The sequence below is a fragment of the Nannobrachium achirus genome (assembly GCF_963921795.1).
Source record: "Nannobrachium achirus genome assembly, chromosome: 13".
Taxonomy (NCBI): domain Eukaryota; kingdom Metazoa; phylum Chordata; class Actinopteri; order Myctophiformes; family Myctophidae; genus Nannobrachium; species Nannobrachium achirus.
Genome location: NC_137833.1, coordinates 60,634,465 through 60,650,562, shown reverse-complemented (window position 1 = coordinate 60,650,562; position 16,098 = coordinate 60,634,465). Strand labels below are relative to the sequence as shown.

The 16,098-nt window shown below is 42.6% G+C and overlaps 1 long non-coding RNA gene across 1 annotated transcript; it reads left to right on the top strand.

Annotated features, from left to right (window-relative positions):
* The first annotated feature begins 14,231 nt into the window (after window positions 1-14,231).
* On the top strand, window positions 14,232-15,630 carry LOC308297089. The gene is made up of 3 exons (XR_013962660.1): window positions 14,232-14,304; window positions 14,983-15,053; window positions 15,145-15,630. It is a non-coding gene; the product is annotated as an uncharacterized lncRNA (long non-coding RNA).
* Window positions 15,631-16,098: the final 468 nt, after the last annotated feature.

Genomic DNA, 16,098 nt, shown 5'->3' with positions numbered 1-16,098 from the left:
TGTGGTGGCCAACGGCATCAGGGAGCACAGATAGTATCAGCAGCAGGCTGTTGACTTCCTTTCCAACGCCTGTGTTGTCGCCCACCACACTTGTTTCTCTTCTTCATTAGAGCGCGTGGCTCAGCAAGGAGCTGCTCCGGGTACATTTACGATGGATACGATGAGCTGACGCGTCACTAACATGAAGAGATACGATAAGCTGGCGCGTCACTAACATGATGAAGAGATACGATGAGCTGACGTGTCACTGACATGATGAAGAGATATGATGAACTGACGTGTCACTGACATGATGAAGAGATATGATGAACTGACGTGTCACTGACATGATGAAGAGATACGATGAACTGACGTGTCACTGACATGATGAAGAGATACGATGAACTGACGTGTCACTGACATGATGAAGAGATACGATGAACTGACGTGTCACTGACATGATGAAGAGATACGATGAACTGACGTGTCACTGACATGATGAAGAGATATGATGAACTGACGTGTCACTGACATGATGAAGAGATACGATGAACTGACGTGTCACTGACATGATGAAGAGATACGATGAGCTGACGTGTCACTGACATGATAGTCTGTCTTTAGAGGAGGACGATTTGGCTTTGGGGGGCGGATTCAAACCTCCCGCCTGGATCCAGCGCCGAGATCCTATTGGTTCACCGATCCCCACCCTCCCCCCCACCCCCCTCCGCTCACCGCCTCACCCCTCCTCCCCAGTGCACTCCGTGCACTGTTTAGGCTCCGGGTTTAGGCTCCGGTGGGAAGCAATTGAACCGAGTTCCTCATTCTAATGTTTACACAACTTGGGACCTTAGTTTAGTTCAAACCACAAAGCTTGGTTGGTTTGAAAAAACGCTTTCTCACAAGTGGGTCAGTACCAACTCAGCTTCTTTCAACTGTAAGTATTTCGTTATTTTCTTAGAAGTCCGATCTGTGTTTAGTGCATTGCATAACAGGGTTGCAGTTGAATAAAGTTCGCCTAGCACAGCTAAACTATCCACCCATGATGTTAACACAAGACAGAAATATATATATACTCACGCAGTTAACTGCAGTGTGTGATTTAGTATGACTATGCTAGGTTAGCACTGTAGTGCTCTAGCTAAAAATATTAATCTGACGATATTTCAACTTCAGATTATAAACAACACGTTACATAACGTTGGCTCAACAACGCTGCAGTACAGTGTATACAGCTGTGTACGGTATTGCTTCATGACGTTGTATTTTAGTGCAGTTAAACATCTCGCTGCTCAAACTGGGACTATAGCCTAACTACCATTATAAATAAAATGCTGTAAACTTAAGATAAAAGTAAACGCGATCCAGTAATAATGGGGCGAGCGAGGGGATATCAAACAAGCTACTGTTGTGTTTACACACGCAGAGTTTATCTGGGAACGGCAACGGCAAAATATAAATGAATCCTTTGTTCTTTTGAATTGGCTACGAGCTCTGTATCAGTCTTTACTTTGTCAATCATTGCTGTCTCATGTCTCGTGTAGTATTTCCACTGGTGGAAAAGTAGACTATTCAGACCATTTCACAAGTTTTCAAATGTATACAATATTTGAAAATAGCAGATTACAAGCTCACAATACGTTTCTCAAGTAAAGTACAGTACTTAGCTTTACACATCTGAATATGCCCCCCTTCCCCCACGTACCAACATACCTTACATTCCTTTCTTTTGTCTCTAACCATGGTCTTTATCTGTGTCAATCCCCACTCCATATCAATTTACAAATGTTAATCCCACAATGTTATCGTGTTTTTTTTCTATCATGTGTTCATCCATAATGTATTCATTTGAATATTATTTTTCATTTTCCTCTCAAGGAGACAACATTGGAGGAGTCCCTACTCAGCTCTGCTGCAAACCTTCAGTCCAGTTACCTTCGACAATGGGAGTGGAGACATCACATGCAGCTGGAATGCCAAACAAACATCTTCTCAATCAAAATAATAACAAAATATGCCTTCAACTTGTCACTGTAACAACTGCACATACTGCCATATGGACTGGTTCTATTAAACATCTGACAAGCTGCTAAAAAACTACAAAGGATGTATACATTGAATTGATTGAATATTTTATAACATTCTACAGTCTTCATTTTACTTACTTTTATGAGCCAAATAATCGTTTAAACAATATAGAAATGGAAATCCTAATATGTCTTTATTAAATTGAGGATAACCAGTTCATTAGAAGACATTTAATCATTTCAATATAATTAGATTTTTTGACATTGGAACATATCTGTAAAATCGGTTGGCTACTACATCTAACATATAATTTTCCGAATGTCTGTCTGTCTGTCTGAGTGTCTGTCTGTCTGAAACCGCGTTTCTCCTCAGTGGCTGGAGCAATTGATCTGAAATCGCATCACCATCAGCATATGAACACACCTGACATAACTGTGAAGCCCGTTTGTCACTTTCACAAATCGTATGCTGTATAATTGCATTTTTATGGTGTATCTATATCTATTTAGCCTACAGTACCTTTTGTGACCACACATGTTAAGGGAGGGGCGCTGTTGTTCAGGCCATGCACAATCACACACAAACCCCCACACACACACACACACACACACGGGGGGGGGGGGGGGGGGGGGGGGGGTGTGTGTGTGCAGGCGGGCAGGCGGGCGGGGGGGGGGGGGGGGGGGGGGGGTTGGTTCTGGCCCTGTTACAGATGTTGTCCAAAATCATGCAGATCGGTACACAGTATCTCTGTAGCCGTTAAATGGAACGGGTATTTCTTACATTGATGCTCCTACATATTAGCATGCAAGCACCAGTTAAAGTTACTTTCCATCCCTCATATACTGTGTGCACAGTGCACATCCCATAATCCACACACTGCACATCATTTCGGAGCTCATATCTTTGAACGGGTAAGGGCTAGTTGAATTGATTGAATATTTTATTACATTCTACAGTCTTCTTTACATTTTACTTACTTTTATGAGCCAAATAAACGTTTAAATAATATGGAAATGGAAATCCTAATGTCTTTATTAAATTGAGGATGACCAGTTCATAAGAAGAAATCATTTCAATATAATTTGATGTTTTGAAATCGGAACATATCTGTAAAATCGGTTGGCTACTCTTTTTGACTCATCTGATTTTGATTGATTAAAGACTTTATTGTAAGTTTGCATAGGAAAAGGTACAGTTTCATGACGGTACAGTTCACTGGTACAAGGTCTACTAAAAGGAGATCTTAGAAAAGACTAAGCTTATTTCCACAGGAAATCATTTAAGTATCTCATAACATTGAATGACAGACGATGATATGACACTCTTTATAATCCATGCTATTGATGTATTTGCATGCAAATCAAGGTGCTGGCTGGCTGGATTGGCCCATATAGCCTATTGTCATACTGTATACAGACTATGTATGTATTTGCATGCAAATCAAGGTGCTGGCTGGCTGGATTGGCCCATATAGCCTATTGTCATACTGTATACAGACTATGTACACAATTAATTATTTACACAATGTGTCATGTTGCTCACAGGTTTAGGTGAAAGGAGGATTTAGCATTGTGAATTGATTGAATAATTTATTAGACATGAATGCAAAACAGCAAGAGTAAAAGGATAGTTATATGATTAAAAGGCATATAGGCTACATTCTCAAATACTATTGAGAATAACAGGGTGAATGCATTGAAACATCGTAGCCTTTTAATAGTAGGCCTATGTATGTTGGTCAAATAGTGTATTTTATACGTGAGGTGAGGCTCTAAGTGTCCCCACCAATGAAAGTAGCATTTCAACATCTTAAAAACAGTCTTTGATTGTGTTACTAGTGAACGTGTATTTATTTATGTGACTACTACGGACGAGATGCTGCGCAGCCTCATCGGTACCATAGCAAAGGTAATACAAAAGTAAATACTGGGGTTCTGAAGCTAGGAGAAAGTAACGTTACCTGCTAGCTTGGAGGCTAATGTTTAGCTTCAAGTTAGCCTCTAAGCTAGCAGCAACATAATTCGAACTATGGTAAACCCTGAGGCTTGACCTGCTGCGGTGAATATGCGACTACTTCATTGCATACACCGTGCTGGCGTGCGTTTGTCCACACTTCCATCCGATTGCCTTTTAAATGTAAATTTCCCATCCACGGAGTCTTGTGTATGCGAGCGCAGCCGTGCAGGGAGAGGGACTGCTGCGCTGGTTTGGTTTGGTTTCCCTACGGAACTATTTTCAGGGTAGGACCAGAGCAGACTGGCCCTGACGTCACAGCATTTGGAGAGACGCCCCCTTATGCCATCATATGCGTTGTGCTTTCCCAGGCTTTTATTTTTTCTTCCTATCGCCAAAATAAAAGTCTGGGTTTCCGAGGCTACTGACATGATGAAGAGATACGATGAACTGACGTGTCACTGACATGATGAAGAGATACGATGAGCTGACGCGTCACTAACATGATGAAGAGATATGATACTAACATGACCAGTAAGACTCCCTAATCGGGAGATAAGCGACCGTAGGTCGCTTATCTCCACAAATAGGGCAAAAATTTGTTTTTCCAAAATCTTCCTGATCCATGTTGATGACATGAGTGTAGACATGCTGTGTAGTGATTTTCGTGATTTTAGGGCAAAATCTGTAGGAGCAGTGTCCAAAAATGTGTTTTTAAAAATCGGCCTGAAGGTGGCGCTATATGGGACAGATTCATGGTGATGGGATGAGTGTAGACATACTGTGTAGCGATTTGCGTGATTTTAGGGCAAAAACTGTAGGAGCAGTGTCCAAAAATGTGTTTTAAAAATCGGCCTCATGGTGGCGCTAGAAGAGGGCCATGTGAGAAATGAGGGGTGGGGTGTCCGCGTTGCCTTGGCGGACGAATAGGTACCGGCCCCGGCTCTCCCGGACCCTCCTAGCCCGAGTTACGGCATTTTATGTGAGCTGCAGTGGAGGGGGTCCTCCACTGGGGGCGCCACCACTTTTGCATCCGTTCTGGAGCACCAGGAGTCGGTGGTCCCCGGGAATTCCCCGTGAGCAGCCCCGTTGGGGTGGTCATTTGGTCATTTTTGCACATTTGGTCATTTTTTACATCTGGGGGTCCCCCAGGGACCTGGGGGTCCCTGGAGCTCCGGGGGTCCTTGGAGGTTGTAGTTTGGCAGCCAAGGAGCGTGTGTGCAAAATTTGGCATGGATCGGAGCAACGGTTGTGGAGATATGAGCAGGGCAATAGTGTGACGTGTGAGGTGTGACAGACAGACGGACAGACTGACTCACAGTTTGTGGAGGTTTTGATAGTAAGTGCGACCTACGGTTGCAATGAAGAGATATGATGAGCTTACATGTCACTAACATAATGAAGAGATATGATGAGCTGACGCGTCACTAACATGATGAAGAGATACGCTATGACAGTGGTTCTCAAACTTTTCAGGCCGCGACCCCCAAAATATCATACTATATCATATTTTAACTGGGGATCCTCCTCCCCCACCACCACCACAACGAGCACTAAGAGTTGAGGCATTACATTTTGTAACACGGTTCTCTTGTAAAAATAGCAGATCTACATGCTCACAAGTGTGAGGTACTGGATGGTTTCCCCATCCAGTACCATGCATTTGGGTCCCCATCCAGGGCCATGCATTTGGGTCCCCATCCGGAATCGATGGGGGTCAATTTACTATAATACATTTTTTGGTCTTAGGAATGCGACTAATACAAAAAAATATTATTGAACTCAAGTCTCCATGGCGTGAGTAATCAATAGAAAAAGAGTCATTTTGGGGTGAACTACTCCTTTAATGTGTCCATGCTAGGCCATCGTTTGCCTACTTCTTCAAATATCACCAGTCAACAGAACTACACACTTTGTGGAAAACAGTAGGCCTACTCACATTTCTTAAGTAAAAGTATCAATGTAGAAATACTCAGTTTCAAGCAAAGGTCCGGAATTCTAAATTCACTTGAGTAAAAGTACAAAAGTATTGGTATCAACATGTACTTTAAGTACCAAAAGTAAAATTAATCTTCATGCAGAATGTCAAGTTTTCAAATGTAGGTGTGTGCGTCCAATATTGTCTTTTTAGACATCTCCTGAGATTTCATTGTGGTGAGCCTGCACCGCCACAGGGACCTGGTGTGTGTAGCATTCCTGTGCATAGTGGAAATTTTCAAATGTATGCAAATCCTTTGAAAATAGCAGATCTACAAGCCCACAATGCGTACACCCATGGACATGAGCACATGAATACACACACATGGACATACGCAGAAAGTCACATATTGGAGCACCTAGCACCGCTCCTAAACACACCAAGGCCACCAAACAATTACATGGGACGCCGCTAGGCTAAAGGGTCAATTAAAAACTAGCCATGAATCAGGGCATGAGAAAAAAGGCCCAGGAAAATGAAGAAAACGTTTTGTTAAAACGGTAGGTTTCAGTCCAGTTTTACCAGTGACAGGGCCGGACTGGGACATATATTCAGCCCTGGCATCTTGGCCCAGACCGGCCCACCACAACCGGCGCAAACCGAAGATCTACAAGCCCACAACGCGCAGAGACAGCGACGTCTTCTGGCTTGTATCGGCGGTTATGTTTCGGGGAGACCCCTGGGCCAAAGTAGCCTGTGATTGGGTCGGTAATTCAGATGATAGACAAGCCAGTGCGCCAATCAGGTGATGTCTCTCTGCTCTGTGGGCCGGTGCTACTGAAGGATTGGCCCTCTCCACTTAGTGGCCGCCCAGCCCAAACATTACCGTAACTATCCTAAAACAGGTGCAGAATTAATGTGGTTCAAATCAAAGATACTGGATTGGTTTAAACATGCGGACTCAACAAGACACTGGTGTCTACATATTGACAAGACAGAGACAGAGGAGAATGTAGTACAGTCAGCTGGGGCGTTAAGGCCACTGTGGCCTCAGGGAATGCAATTTCTCAAGGCCAAACTGAGGGGCAACGACGGCCATGGCCTTCATGGCCTCCCTGTAATTCCCTGCCCAGCTCATACGCTAGCTTGGTAATGATAGCGGTCATGATACTGGCTGCTTTATGGAGCTTTTCACAGGGCAGCCCGTTCCCCATACACAGGACACACCTACAGTAACTACAGTCCAATGCATTTGTTACCTTTTCCCCTTTTGTGTTGCAATAACGTGGCTCGTTTAATTTGGTAACTTATTAAATTGTCCATACAACTTCTGTGCAGAGAACGATGGTTTATTATTCCAGAGCCAGGCAGGAAACATACAGTATATACGGCACTTTCTCACAGTTAGATAGATAGATAGATACCTTTATTTACAAACGTCTTACTTCTCACTGGCTTGGCATATAACACATTTCATTTATTTAGAATGTCATTCATTTGAAGTCCACCCAAGTTTTAAGTGTAACGCATCATTGCGACCGTAGGTCGCATTTACTACCAAAACCTCCACCGGCTGTCCGTCCCTGAGTGAGTGAGTGAGTGAGTCACATGTCACACGTCACACTTTTGCCCTGCTCATATCTCCACAACCGTTGCCCCCATCCATGCCAAATTTTGCACACACACTCCTTACCTGCCAAACTACAACCTCCAAGGACCCCCGGAGCTTCAGGGACCCCCAGGTCCCTGGGGGACCCCCAGGTGTAAAAAATGACCAAATGTGCAAAAATGACCAAATGACCACCCCAACGGGGCTGCTCACGGGGAATTCCTGGGGACCACCCACTCCTGGTGCTCCAGAACGGATGCAAAAGTGGTGACGCCCCCAGTGGAGGACCCCCTCCACTGCAGCTCACATAAAATGCCGTAACTCGGGCTAGGAGCGTCCGGGAGAGCCGGGGCCGGTACCTATTCTCACATGGCCCTCTTCTAGCGCCACCTTCAGGCCGATTTTTAAAACACATTTTTGGCCACTGCTCCTACAGTTTGGGCCCTAAAATCACGCAAATTGCTACACAGTATGTCTACACTCATCCCATCAACATGAATCTGTCCCATATAGCGCCACCTTCAGGCCGATTTTTAAAAACACATTTTTGGACACTGCTCCTACAGATTTTGCCCTAAAATCACGAAAATCACTACACAGTATGTCTACACTCATGTCATCAACATGGATCAGGAAGATTTTGGAAAAACACATTTTTGCCCTATTTGTGGAGATAAGTGACCTACGGTCGCTTATCTCCCGATTAGGGAGTCTTACTGGTTTATCTACGCCGCAGATATCTATATTCATCTTTAGCTTCCTGTCAGCAAGAAGTAAAACCACCTGATGAAGAGATAATATGAGCTGAACATGTGGCGTAGTTATGAGTAAAAGTAAAAGTATGAAAGTGTTTGCATCAAAATGAACTTAAAATACCAAAAGTAAAAGTACAACATGTTTGAAAATAGCACAGCTACAAGCTCACAACGCGCCGCGATGCAACACGTTGAGCTTGTGAATAGAGCTAAAGTGGTTAATGTATGTTTTATTGCGACCGTAGGTCGCAGTTACTTGCACTCCTATACTCAGTGCCGGATTTATATGACATGAGGCCCCTGGGCAAGGGGAAATAAAGAGGCCCTTGTGCGCGCGCGAAGTACCGCACACGCGAAGTACCGCACACGCGAAGTACCGGATACATAGAGTGGGCGGGCTTTAGACTGCACTAAGCTTTCAGAGCAACTACATGCAGTGCGGCGAGCAGAGCAGAAGCTCTCAATGTTATTACCATAATAAAACAAAATGCACAGTAACTAAACACAAATATCACTTTATTTGGATAGCAATACTTTAAAATGTCATCATTAACTCATTCAGGGTCTTTTCAAAATGGCTTCCAAGTTCCACACCGCCTCCCTCTCCATAGACTTCCATGTAATTAATAGTGCATGGATCATGCACCCCCATGCCTAGATCATGCACCACATGTGTGCACACTGTTCACAGCTTTCAAACAAAAAAATCAGAATGGAAATCCGTTCAGGCATTCATGAGCTAGCAGCCATTATGTTTTCTTGAAATGTAAACAAACGTGGCTGCCATGTTTGAAAGATGGGGTTGGTATGGGGGTTAAACATGGAATTTCGCGATCATGCCTACTAAATTTTTTGGGGTCCAAAAAATATTTTTGAAAAAAAAAAAAAAAAAAAAATTTTTTTTTTTTTTTTTTGGAGGCCCCCCACCCCCCTGAGGCCCCTGGGCACGTGCCCACCCTTGCCCAATGGTAAATCCGGCCCTGCCTATACTATCCAAATCTCCACCGGCCGTCCGTCTGTCCCTCCCTCCGTCTGTCCGTCACGTCACTCGTCACAAGTCACACTTTTGCTCTGCTCATATCTCCGCAACCGTTGCCCCGATCCATGCCAGATTTTGCACACACACTCCTTCCCTGCCAAACTACAACCTCCAAGGACCCCCAGAGCTCCAGGGACCCCCAAGTCCCTGGGAGACCCCCAGGTGTAAAAAATGACCAAATGTGCAAAAATGACCAAATGACCACCCCAACGGGGCTGCTCACGGGGAATTCCCAGGGACCACCGACTCCTGGTGCTCCAGAACGGATGCAAAAGTGGTGGCGCCCCTAGTGGAGGACCCCCTCCACTGCAGCTCACATAAAATGCCTTAACTCGGGCTAGGAGCGACCGGGAGAGCCGGGGCCGGTACCTATTCGGCCGCCTCGGCGGTGCGGAGACCCCACCCCTCATTTCTCACATGGCCCTCTTCTAGCGCCACCATGAGGCCGATTCTTGCAAAACAAATTTTTGGACACTGCTCCTACAATTTTTGCCCTAAAATCACGCAAATCGGTACACAGTATGTCTACACTCATGTCATCAACTTGGATCTGTCCCATATAGCGCCACCTTCAGGCCGATTTTTTAAAAACATTTTTGGACACTGCTCCTACAATCTTTGCCCTAAAATCACGCAAATCACTACACAGTATGTCTACACTCATCTCATCAACATGGATCTGTCCCATTTAGCGCCACCTTCAGGCTGATTTTTTACAACACATTTTTCGACACTGCTCCTACAGATTTTGCCCTAAAATCACACAAATCGGTACACAGTATGTCTACACTCATGTCATCAACATGGACCTGTCCCATATAGCGCCACCATCAGGCCGTTTTTTTTAAACACATTTTTGGACACTGCTCCTACAGATTTTGCCCTAAAATCACACAAATCGGTACACAGTATGTCTACACTCATCTCATCAACATGGACCTGTCCCATTTAGCGCCATCTTCAGGCCGATTTTTTAAAACACATTTTTGGACACCTACAGATTTTGCCCTAAAATCACGCAAATCGCACAGTATCTCTACAGTCATGTAATCAAAACGCATCTGTCCCATCTAGCGCCACCATCAGGACTATTTTGGAAAAACACATTTTTGGTGTAATTGTGGAGATAAGCGACCTACGGTCGCTTATCTCCCGATTAGGGAGTCTTACTGGTAATATAAAAATGTATTTCCGAAAAGTAAGTAGTAACCAATGTTTTCAAATAAATGTAGTGGAGTAAAAGTACAGTATTAGTATCTGAGAGTGAGTGGAGTAGAAGTAATAGTATTGGTTGAGGAATTTATCTTCCAGTCTAGCATACGAGAAACTAACATATGTAATTAAAGCTGATATAAGCATTTCTTGGGCTAGATCTGGTCAAAATTTTACTGTCATTTTTTTTTAATTTCTTTTATTTTTTTAGACAAGTTTCAATGGGTTGGTTATTCATACTAAATATTTAGTCTCTATATTACCTGCAGAGGTCGCAGTTAGCCTCTAAACAACTAGCCAATCCTGTGACAAAGCCCAGTGGGGCAGCCCATAGATATATATAAGAAGGCTAGATGGCGCAAGGCGGAGTCGGCGGCGTCGTTCACTGGCGGCCATCTTAGGACAGGACCATCCCCCGCGTCCTGCCGTTGTATTGTGCCTGTAAGGTGAGTGATCTGCACACTTAAATACTCTTTACTCTCTGAAATCTTGACCGATTTACTAACGGTTTGGATTATTACAAACATTATTAGCGTGGCTATGAGCTCAGGCTGGTTGACATGTTGAAATTGAAGCTTTTCATTTCGAAAAAAGAGCATGCAGCATAGTTAAGTGACATGGCTGCTTGCACAAGTTCATCAAGACAACAACAATCGAGATTTTCAAATATTATCAGGTTTTCCTGAGACCAATAACGATTTCATGACAACTAATCTTTTGTCTAAATTACATTTCTTTGTGTGGATATTGTTGTATTTTTTAGCTGCAGGCTAAGAGACAAGAAAGAGGCTGTGAGTGTGAGCTAGACCTATATCTTATTACAAAGTTGACAGCAAAGTTACAATGGTGGGAGAGGCAGAATTACATGATTTCCAAGCGGTGTGGTTTGTTAAAAATATCTTACATTTAGATACATTGATACAGGGAATTGCTGGCTTTCTGTTTACAGAAATAGGCCTAGGCTACTGTATGTGAACTTAAGTCTGTTGTGAAGATGCCTGATTGTTTTGCTGCCTAATGCCTATGGCTGCTCCAATGAAAGGAGTAGGCCTATCCAAATGGAACCTGTGGGATCACCTGCCACAAATATGACAATATTATATTATAATTAGGATAATCATTATGTACAATACAAGTTCTGCTTCACAGGAACAGGGCTGTGAGATAATAACATTGCAAGAGTGTTGTTGACCCTGGCTTTTAGAAATATTTCTACCACCTGTTTACACACTTTTTAACTCTTTTATTGTGGTTGTCTTATTCTCAAAGTTTGCATAGGCTAATGCATACATACATACATAGTGTGTACATAGGCCTACATACATCCTTACCCTTAAAGGAGTAGTTCACCCCCAAAACGACTTTTTTATATAGATTATTCACACCATGGAGACTTGAGTTCAATAATTTCTTTTTGTGTTTGTCACATTCTTCACAAAAAAATGATTATAGTAAATTTACCTCCATTGATTCCGGATGGGGACGAATGCATTTGGGTCCCCTTCCGGAATCAATGGGGGTAAATTTATTGTAGTAATAATAATATTAATAATATTATAATAATCGGCCTACTGCTAATTTCAGGATTTGTTGTGCGACGCTCTTTGAAGAAGCTGTCCTGTGATGTCTGCCGGGCCAGCCTTGTGACCGATGCTGAATCTGCCTGTAAGGACAAGAGCTACCACCTGCTGACCCTGAAAAGCAATTGAGGTCTGGTGATACCATTTGTTCTGAAGGCACGGTGAAGGCAGCAGAGTGGGTCGTTCGCCAGGCATCTGCAGAATCCAGATGAAAACAGCCCATAGGATAGGAGGATAGGTTCAGAGGATGTGTTTTTGCTCAGGCATTGACAGTCACCACCATACACTGATGAAGTTAGTTATGTCCCTGTTTTTTAAGCTGAGGCTGCACCATATTGCTAAAATTACTACCCAAAACGGTCCTTTTTAAAGGCCATTCGCTCAAACTCTGTGTGCACATACGGAAGCCTAATTTTGGCTTCGAGCCAATGTTCCTCAGTGGTTTATACTGTATATATATATATATATATATATGTATGTATGTATGTATGTATGTATGTATGTATGTATGTATATATATATATATATATATATATATATATATATATATATATATATATATATATATATATATATATATATATATGGAAACATTTCATCCACAATTCCATGCTGTATTGATCTGGTACCATAGGAGAGATAACAGGCAAACAATGATCAAATAAAACATTCTTCTACATTCTATAATTGTGTAGTCTTCTTGTAAGTAATGCAGATGTTAAATAATGGGTCATTTTTCCCCCAATGAATGTATTTGAGTCTGGTTTACCTCCTTTTTAGGCTTTACATTTAAAGTTGACTCCAAGCAAGAACGTATGAGCCCATGAGTAGTGCACTGAATGCCATCTGAGAAAAGGAACCCACTGTGATTTTGCTATTCAGTTAATGCTACAGGTATACTTGATGATGGTAAATCCTGTCTGTCTCTCTACACTGCCACGCCACCGCCCTCTCAACAGCCTCTCAACAGCCCCCAACAGTTCCAGTCTAACCCCCAACCTCATTGATCATTGTTGAGCTGTTCAGTACAATATTGGTCCATTGAACCTTCAAACAGGTGTACTGCATGTAGCCTACTTCAATATCAAGGGCCACCAAAAGCTACCTGTGCAGCATGGGGTTTAGCAAAAAAAAAAGATTATTATATATCATGATTATTGCTGTTATGACTATAGTTGGTATATATTATGTATGTACTCGTCTAGCTGTTAGTGGTCTGATTTCAGAGGGAGGGGAGGATTGGTCATGTTACTGATTGGGAAATGACTTGCAGTTGCAGTGCTGAAATAAAATGTATTATTTTAGTTAAAAAAGAGGTTTATTTGTTTTTGTTATGTCCTTAATAAAATAACCTTGAAGCCCCATCTCTAATCTCATATTTTACAGAATGGCAACATGAGTTTTGAAACTGATATGATCCTAGATAAAGTACTATGTTCTATATCCGTCTGTCTTTCAATGTTATATGAGATACTTAAAGTGTGGTTCCTGTGGAAATAAGCCTCGGCTTTCTAGGATCTCCTTTTAGTTGACCTTGTACCAGTGATTTGTACTGTCATGAAACTGTACTTTTTTCTATTGCAAACTTCTAATAAATTCTTCAATCAATCAAAAGACTATTTTATATGAAATAAATATAAGCCAAATGAGACAGTTTTTTATATTAAATAAATACATTGATACATTTAATACATAATGTATTAAATAATATAAATATTACTAATAATGGAACTATTACATGTTATATTTACAATATAAATACAGTGTGTATAGCTAATTGCTTTACTTTACCTATATACTTAATGTTATTTCATATGGAAATCCATGGTTATAATTATTCTAAGTATACAGTAACGTAGCTACGTTTCTTAGGTTTATAACAAACCAATCCGTTTCAAAATAGGTTGAAAATTGAGCAAGCTCTGGTCATTTAAATAGTACATACACTATAGAAATTAATGTTAAACTGGGCGATCGGTCCTGTCCCAAGATGGCCGACCTGTAGCGTCGTCAGTCCCCATTGGCCAACAGCGGGCGTGAGCTATCTAGCCTTCTTATATATATCTATGGGGCAGCCTCTCTCACCACGGCCCTTCGCAAAAGCCACCAACGAAGAAGAAAGAACGATGCACTGCGCATGCTCAGGGCCTCTGTTATGAAAGAAATCCAACAACTCGCTACTCCACTCCGCTCCTCTGACCTCTACCGAAAGCAGAATATCTGGTTCTGAGGTAAGCTATCCATCATCAGACTTTTAGAGAATTATGTGTCATAATGAACGTTTTTACTGCTTTATAGCAAGTTACTGGAAGACATTATACTGGGCTGTATTCAGTTTGCTGGCTAAGATTAGCTACCTAACGTGTTGCACTGTGTGTGTGTGTGTGTGTGTGTGTGTGTGTGTGTGTGTGTGTGTGTGTGTGAGAGTGTGAGAGAGAGAGACGTGTGTGTGTGTGTGTGTGTGTGGGTGGGTGGGTGGGTGGGTGCGTGCGCGTGTGTGTGTGTGTACACGTTGCAACAGCATGTTTCCGAGTGAATCTTTATGTAAAAAAAACATATTAGCTGAAGCTAATGTTACTATGTTAGCGATAATGTTAGTGTAGCAGTATGGGCGTTGGTTCCTTCCCACCGCCCATCCTCCTCCCACTTGTTAGTGAGCTAATTGATGGCAGTATTTAGGCAGCATTGCTTTCAGCTGCGAGTTAGCTGTTGTCTCTGAGTTGGAGGGCGCTGCGCCTTCACGGTGTGTGTGTGCAGCATGCACAGCACTACAGGTGTCCCCAGCTCATGCTGGCCTTTAGGGTTTCAGCTACATTTGTGTGAAGGTATGTTTCCCTTTTGCTGCTCAAACAATGACTGTTATGCACTGTAGTGTAAACTTGATCATGACCGCTTGTTTGTCGTTTTAGCTTATGGCTACAAACGACTCCTTCTGGAGCTCCTGCTCTGGCGTGCGGCGCTAAATCGCCACGCACACCAGGTAGGTTGGCGGTCCTCCTGTTCTGCAATATAGTGTTCATTTGGTGTCTCCACCAACATGAATGTAAACTTGGGCTTTATGTACATTTCAGTATTACTAACTCTACTCGGCGTCTGGTGCTGTGGACAGTACAACTGCGTGTGTGCTGCTCAAGCAACCGCGGTAGGTTCATTGTGCATCTCTCTGCTACTGTTTCAGAACTGTATAGTTTAGTATAAATTGTATAACATGGCCGCTTGTTGCCTTGCCATTTCAGGGCCGGTGGCAACTGCTGTTTTGCTTTCATGGTTCTACCACTCCGTCAACCCACAACTCTGAAACTTCCTATCTGTGAAGACAAAGCACTCGACAAAGCACTTGTGGTTACATAACCATAAGTCATTTTATCCAGTACTTGAAGCTTTTAGTTAATCTCATTATATAAAGTGTGTATTTCACTGCAAGTCTTTAAATTAAAACTGTCATTTCTATTGCAGGCCAGGTGCTGGGGCTCCTCGCTGGGGCAGGTGATGGCCAACCCCCTGGTAGTGGTAACTCACTTTTGATGTGTTTTTCTATTTTGTGTTTGGTTTGCTTTGATTGTTGGAAGTGCCACTGCCGTGGGTGGGTCGCCCTGCCCCTCTTCCCCTCCCCCAGCACTGGCCCCCTAGATGTTCAGTATCTTTATTGTGGACTTACCAGTGATGTCACTGCCTTGTTTTATTGTTCAACCATGAAGAAATGAGATTAATGAAATAACGATGAAATGAATAAAAGCCTATTTTGTACTTTTGTTAAAAACGTGTTTCTGCCTGCCTTTGTGAAACGAACTTGTGTGCTCAAGGTGTTTAAATTGAGTGATTCTATAATATAACTATTTCCTGGGGTGCAATTCCCCAGGTGGCGTTGTCTGGCAATTAACTTAAATTATACCACTATGCCACATTTGACGTGGGTCGGCAGGATTTACAAACCAAAGGCAGAAACATGGTTATTTCTTATTTTTCCTTATATTGTTTTTATATTGTCAATTTGTTCTGTGGGGGGAGGAGTTGTTGTTGTGTAT